This window comes from Macadamia integrifolia, chromosome 2, assembly GCF_013358625.1.
Source record: "Macadamia integrifolia cultivar HAES 741 chromosome 2, SCU_Mint_v3, whole genome shotgun sequence".
Lineage (NCBI taxonomy): Eukaryota > Viridiplantae > Streptophyta > Magnoliopsida > Proteales > Proteaceae > Macadamia > Macadamia integrifolia.
The window spans coordinates 14,486,571-14,492,570 of record NC_056558.1 but is presented as its reverse complement, the minus strand read 5'-3'; positions in this window follow the sequence as shown (position 1 = coordinate 14,492,570).

The following is a 6,000-nucleotide window of genomic DNA, read 5'->3' as shown; positions in this document are numbered from 1 at the left end:
ATTTTGATTCTGATTTTTTTTTTTTATATATTTTTTATTCTGATTTGATCGTTCCATTTAGGGTTTTTGGGACCGATCCATCCTGGGTCCTGGCTAATTCTCATGATGGGATTCTAGGGTTTTTTAAATTCTTTTCACCATGGGTAGAGAGAGAAAATGACTCTTGATCCATGTAAAGTTTATAGAAAGCTACGGAGCAGCCGCTTAATGGATCCCACAGCTTTATATAATTGGGGTCCACTATGTTCAGCAAAGCTAAGGCACTGTTGTGTTATTACAATGTTGTAGCCTTGTGGGGTTAGCATTCCTGATTGATTGATTGATTGTTAAAGGCTCCCAATTTTTATTTTTATTTTTTTTGGATGCAAGGTTACAAGGACCGAAGGATTCAACAGAGGACCTACTGAGAGAGTCAATGGGAGCCCAGAGGAAAGCCCAATTTGAAGAAGTAGGCAAGACCTCCCTACTACAATCTCCAAGAATTCTCCAATTTGGGATCCCCCCAATGCCAACTGCAAGAACAGAAAAAAGATTCTAATCAAATTGTTATGCAGGTCTTGGTGGGCCCTGTTAATATACTAATCCAATCCCAAAGCTGCATAATAGAAAGTCATGGGAGGGAGTAGGGAGAACATTGTGCTCTTTCCAAAGGAAAAAACTCATTTTGAGATCTTTTGGGCCTTTGTTTTTAGAACAATCCAAGTTATTTTTATCTGTTATATTTGTGAGATCACCATTTCGATCTTTTCGAGCTGGACAATACTGTAAGTAGTGAAGTTACCAAATTCTACCCAAAGAAAAAAAAAATGGTGAGTTACCAAACAAAGGGTCAACCCATTAATGGGCCTAAAGCCCATGGATCCTCTCTCTCTCTCTCGACTTTAACTATAAAATAAATTTTCATAGTCATTTTCGCTTGCTCCCAAAATGAATTATGTTTCACTAAAAATTTTGTAATTTTTTTCTTAAAGGAAAAATGTTGAATATGCTACTGGTATATCCTAAGTTAGCATCCATTGTGCCTACGTCTTTCTTCCCTTTTTTGAAATGACCCCTACCTACACTAGTACTCTATCATGTGCCCCCATTGATGCTATCCACTACCTTCCCATATACTGACAGTATACCTGTCCCTGTCCCTGTCCCTGTTTTTAAAACATAAGAAACTTCCAGAATTAATGAATTTTCTTTTTTAAGTACGATATAAAACCTGGGAAAAGATTTCCACAACTACGGATCACTTTTATACATCTTTTCACATGTCAGTTCATCCAAATAGTAGAATGTCTAAAATATCCCCTATTAGAAGATTCAAAAAGAGAAACCCTCATATGCCGCATCAAAAAGTGGTCGTCGTTGGAAACCCTAACTCTCCCTATACAACAACAACAACAACAACAATCTTTTCTATTCTATTTGAGAATTGAACTGGTTTTTTATTTTTTTTTGGGGTAGAACTGGGCTTAGCTATAAATAATATTTTGGTTTCACTTCAGCTCGACTACCTATAGAGCCTGTTTTCAAAGCATAGATAGCTCATCAATGATTTGGGCTTTTTGCTTGCAAAACAGAGGCTCTGCTATCTAGCACAGCCTGATAGCCTGATATCTTAATTATTAAATGAGCTGGGCTGGGCTGGGATGGGCTGGGCTTGGCAATTCCTACAAGTTGGATGGACTATTTTACCTGGTTGCTCCTACCTAAGCCTTCAAAATCCACCACTTTGGCTGCCTAGTTGATTTCATGAACCCATTTAATTGTCCACGTGGCAGAATAGATATATTGTGACATTTGAAAAGATGATATATCATATAAGTAAAAGTAAGGTGATGTTGTTAATTGTTAATCGTTAATCGTTTAGTGACCTTGTCCCCACCCCACCCCAATTTTGTTCTTTACAATTTCTAAAGACTGGCTTGAATGTGTCATATGGGTTTTAAGACTGGCAGAAATTGATCTATGCTAAATAACTGAATAGTGCATTGATCAGTCCATGGAATTCACAAAGGCTAGCAATAATGTAGTTTGGATCTGGTCCCATATGGTTGACCATAATGTGGAGTAGGGCTCAAAATTGGTGTTGAACTCTGGAAAATGAGTACAGGAAGGTTGGGTTGTTTGATCCTGAATGGGAAAGAAATTAGACTTAAATTAATCATCTTTATCTCTTATCATCCTTGTCTATATGTATATATTGTACTGAAAAAAAAAAAATTGGCTTCAGTTGGATAAGGAGGTCCATTTTTGTTCATATAGCATAAACAACTGAGCTTGAAAAGTAGGTTTAGTATGAGGTAAACAACATTTCCATTATTGCTACCCAAATCCAATGCAGCATTGGAAGGAAAAAGATCTTCTCCAATTAACTGGGCGTTGGAGAGGAGCCAGATCCGCATTGTACTTGATTTGCCCATTATTTGGAGCCTTGGAGGTCACTGGTCAGTAGGTTTCTCTCACAATGAAGGATTGCACTTGCTATTTGATTTCACTTAGTGTGTGTAAAGGCGACTTTAAAAAATTAAACATTAGAATATTCAACAAGTCTTGTTGAATCCGAACCACCATCTCTTTTGTTTGAGTTAAAGACTCACATGCAAAGGAAACAAATAAAAACAATTTTAATTGAATAAGAATAATTAACTTCCATGTGTGTTCAATATAGCCACCTCCAAAATGGGGAGTGGGGACTCAACACCTTGGGCTAGGCCAAGGCTCTACAGCCCAGCCTAGTTGCACACTTCCACCCCTTATTGACATGGATAAATTCAATTGTAATGAAATTCCTAATAAAGGTGTACTCTTTCTTTTTTTTTTTTTTGGAAATATAAAGAAAGAAAGTAGATAATGGCAGTTCGAGCTTCCTAGTGTGCATGAATTTTCGTGCACCATAATTCATCAATTGCGCTAGACAATAGTTGTTAAATATATAAAGGTGTACTTTCTTAGAGTCCAAGGGAGAACTAGCAAAAGAAACCATTTCAAAATAAGTGTTAATACTTAGATCAACACACCTCATCTGTTTTTCTATGTTTAATTATTCTCCAAATATGTAAGACCCACCACCATCACCTCCACGTCCTCTTTCTCTCTTCTTCTTCTTCTTGGGGCTGCACCATCTCCCACTGCAAGCAATTAATCTGTTACGAGCCAACTAAGAAGCTTGAGTGGGAATCTCACCAAGGTTCAATAAGTCAAGCTAGAAGACTTGTATGCAACCATTCTACTTTAACAGACTCTACGTCTGGATTCCTTAGCCATTAAGCCATTACAACTCCACGTGAACAAGTCTATTCTTTCGTGTCTGGGAACCTTTTCTCCTGCCTCTTTTATCATTTTCCACCTGAATCCACTATCCATCCTAACTGGCTATAATTGATTGGTTGATCTTTGATTCTTTTAATGACAACTTACTTGATCAGTAGTTGTATGGCACGTCTCCATTACATACTGTGCTAGAGGTTTTAGAGACAATGAACATTTCATGTTGAACATGCATGAACAGCTCCTTCAAAGTCGAGAAATTTAAACAGAAAAGGGAGGAGGGTTGATGGAAGATTCAAATAATCAACCCACAAGTCCTTATGAAATAATAAAAATATTAGAAAGTATTAAATAAATTTGAAGAAAAAAAAAATTCATAATTATCCAATAGAATAAGTCAATTACTTGCCAACTTAATGTCATTAAATTTTTACAAAAATAGAAAATAAAAAAAATATAAGAAATAATAGTCAAAATATTCTCTGTTCTTCAATTAAAGAAATTATGATTAAAATAATAACATAAATAATGATATATTCAACATGATTATTATAAAACAGTGAAGGTTTATTCTCCAAAACATGGAGTTTATTAATTTTTTCATATATACAAGCAACTACATACATGTTTTTACTCTTACAGCCAAAACCACCTCCTGAGATATGAACTAGATTAAAAATCAATAATGGCCCCACCTCGGTCTGGCTCTAGATGATCTTCATTTATAATTGATTTCATCTAATCAATAATTACATTTAAACCAAATTACACGATCCATGTAAATCCTGTAAATCCAGTTAAGAATGAAGATTTCATTTCTTTCCCTTGATTTTCTCTCTCTCTCTCTCTCTCTCTCTTATTATCTTTAAAGGGACAAGTAAAAAAGACTTGTGTCTAATCAAAGAGTCCTTTTTTTTTTTTTTTACATAGTAAAACATGGAAACACTGACATTAATGCACCTTCAAGTCATTTAACAATATTTAAAAATATAGAATGAAGCTGATCCAATTCGACCCTTGGGCTCAATTTAAAAGATATTTTCTTATTATTTTATCTTTCATCCATTTCGAATACCAGTCAACAATTGGAATTGGTCAAAGCTGATGTCAAATGAATTTGCTCTGATTCCTCAAACCATGCACCCAACAGTCCTCATCCTTTAGCATTTTCTTAAAACAAAAAATCAGGATAATAACAACCACGACCCTCTTTTATTCTACAGCTTCCAAAGCACGGAAGAAGATAGATGCCAATAAATTCATGTACATGAAATTGATCATAAAATTTTGAAATTTATAAGCACCCCAATCCTTTTGAAAAATAACCAATATGTTTACCAGATTCAACCGAAGAATTTTAACTAAACCAATGCGTTTATTCATTAGTAACATTTGGTGTCAAGTTTAATGCAGCAAGCATATGAGACAAAAACAATAAATCCCATGAATCCTCATGCCAACTGCTGCATGTAACTAGTCAAAAACCATCTTGATTTGGATGGTTAAAATCTTCCAAATCAAATAGTGATGCAATCGAAACAGGCCCAAGCATTTGAATATTTGTTCTCCAAATAGATATTAGAAAATAGGTTTCAAGCAAAATGATTCACATGCTTCCCATACTCACCCGATCAGAACAAAGGTGATGGTTCAACCTGATTCACCGATCAAATGTAGGGAAACCACTAGTCAATAATATCAAATGAATTCAAAATACACTTGTGCTAGTATCTTCCACTCACGGCAAGGCAATATAGTACCTTGGAAGCATGGAACGAGGAATCGGTATCAGATCGGTAGAATTGGCTGCATTGAATTGATTTGTGATTCGGTAATTCATATTGATGGATCGATATGGATCAAATGTAAAATGATAAAAATACGTGGTTTTTTAGTGAGATTAGAGGTGAATTTGTTTGATATGAATCGATCCAGATAGATATCGGTCAAGACTGATACATACGCGATTCTGATTACTGAAATGCACTGTTCACAGCATGGTTTCATGTATCGGTATCGTATCAGTCATATCGTATTGATATCATCTGAGATTGATCTTCAATTTTGATTGATTCTGAGTAGTTATCCTTATTGTTTTAGGGGTGAAAAAATTAAAAAAAAATAACTTTTTTTTTTTAAATAAGGAGTAAAAATGATCAATACACATCGATTCTCTTCATTACCTATCGGAATTAGATTGATATCAACATATATCGATATCAATACCGGGAACTAAATCCATCATCAGAGACGCCATTCCAAACTTTGTGTTACACTTGGTCGAAATAAAAAAAAATACACGGTACGTATTACTCTCTCCCTCTCCCTCTCCCCAAGAGAGGGGTGTTAACTCGCCTCCCATGATCATGGTTGGGGGTTTTTAACAAGATTTTTTACATCGAAGACAAGTGGCAAGAAGTTTCACGGCTCCTCTTAAGAGAAAGCATTCAAAAAGGTCGGATAAGAAAAAGAAAGGGAGAAACGCGGTGGGAGAGGAAAATAACTGAGATCTTTCTCGAAGCCCAAGAAGGAAAGAAGAAGCTTTGGAAAACAAATGAGGAAAACGACAAGAAGGGAAGAAGAAAGGAGAGAGAGAGACCGCGCGGTGGTAAACGTTCGGTGGAAAACGAAGAGAGAAAAAACAAAATTGGCGTGTTACGAATGCGCCTTGGGTAGTTCTACTGAGAGGGAAAGAGTTGGCGTGAAAATCGTCTGTAGTTACTAATGCAGTGAAAATTA